Raw genomic sequence first — 1,561 nt, 5'->3', positions numbered from 1 at the left:
TAAAAGGTGGACAGGGATAACCACTGAAATGAGTAAGGAAGATATGCAGTTAAAAACAAAGTATTAAAAAGCATTATAAACTGAACTAGCCAAGACGGAAGTTTACCCTTGCCTACTAGAGCCTACAGCAACAGCAGCAAAGTTCTTAATTTTTGTGCGAACTACATTGATACCACGGTCATCACTAGCATTTAGCTCCAATACCCTCGACTTATACAGCTCAGGTCTGCCAAAGAAGAATTAATTGGAAGATGGTATATACACATAAGAAAGTATCTCAGGAAAAAGGGAACATCCGAACAGCAGAACCATTAGTCCTATGTTTGATAACGTAAATTGTCTTCGAATCGGAGAAAATATGAGTAGCCACTTGTCCACCATAAAATGCATCCACTAATCTCAAAAGCACCACAGGAACTCCTCAAGGAAACCCACCCAAGAAGATTCTTGTCAGATAGAGGATTTTACCAATAGAAATGTTCAAAGAAGGACGTCCTCATTGCTTAAACTTGTAACCACTAGTTGAAAAATTCTAGAAGAATTCACTATAACTAAGTATAAGGAATAAAGGATTAGCAAAACTAATAGAACCGTATGTTTTACACTGCCAGAGTATGTTTTACACTGCCAGAGTATTAGCAAAACTAATAGAACCGTATGCACAGACTCTTCCAAAAAGTTGTGGCACCCGCATCGGATCCTCCAATACTTCCCTTTGAAGAGTCCGAGCAACATATGTCAAGACACCTAAATTCAGCAAAAGTGGAGGCAGGTAGATGAAAATCTAGAACTTGAATGCAGGTCCAAGAAATTGAAGCAAGGGCGCAAGCTGTTCAAGTCTTTTCAAAATCTAGAAAATGAAATTGCAAAGAAAACAGATGTCCCAAAGTTTCAGCCTTACACAATATCATTCTCTGGAAACAAAGGAGTGTTTAAATTGCTCAAAAAGTAGTGAATTTTTTTCAAAAGTTCCAGCCTTTTTCCTCCTTTCACTTGAATTTTGTGTCAAATTTTAGCAGAAGAACAAAATTACTTTCTTTGCTAAGCTAGAAACAGTGTAAGATAGAAACTCCTAGCCCCAATCGGAGTAGTGACTAACATTATAGGTCGTTGGGCCGCCAGAAGGGATTTTCAAAATCAGATTTGTAGAGACCTATTCATAATCAATTCCACTAAACTAAAAATTTGCTAAATGAAATCAACAGGAAAAAAAAAAAACCATACTTTCTTCGCTAAAATAGATATTGATATTCAGGAAGCGGATCAGTAGAAACTTATCCATAATCAACTCCACCAGAAGTCCAAAATTTAAGTGAAATTAACATCAATTAGAGCAGAACATACCCGAAAAGCTGATGGGCAATGGCAAGAGCAGTGGTGGTCTTTCCAGTTCCAGGTGGACCATAAAACAGCATATGCGGGCACTATACCAAAAAACAAAGGAGCGAATATTCAACAAAAAATCGTGAAAGATTACATGCAAGTTGAGCAATTAAAACAGATTTTCATGCTTATGAAGCTGAATTTTGTATGTTGATGGTGTAAACATATTCACAACACC

At 37.0% G+C, this 1,561-nt stretch overlaps 1 long non-coding RNA gene across 1 annotated transcript; it reads right to left on the bottom strand.

The window, feature by feature from the left end:
• On the bottom strand, nucleotides 1-1,496 carry LOC124890352. The gene is made up of 3 exons (XR_007049116.1): nucleotides 1,345-1,496; nucleotides 107-226; nucleotides 1-23 (listed from the first exon to the last, which is right to left on the bottom strand). It is a non-coding gene; the product is annotated as an uncharacterized LOC124890352 (long non-coding RNA).
• Nucleotides 1,497-1,561: the final 65 nt, after the last annotated feature.

The sequence above is a fragment of the Capsicum annuum genome, unplaced genomic scaffold (assembly GCF_002878395.1).
Source record: "Capsicum annuum cultivar UCD-10X-F1 unplaced genomic scaffold, UCD10Xv1.1 ctg1629, whole genome shotgun sequence".
In the NCBI taxonomy this organism is placed as follows: domain Eukaryota; kingdom Viridiplantae; phylum Streptophyta; class Magnoliopsida; order Solanales; family Solanaceae; genus Capsicum; species Capsicum annuum.
The sequence above is the reverse complement of the archived record's forward strand: the minus strand, read 5'-3'. Positions and strand labels throughout refer to the sequence as shown.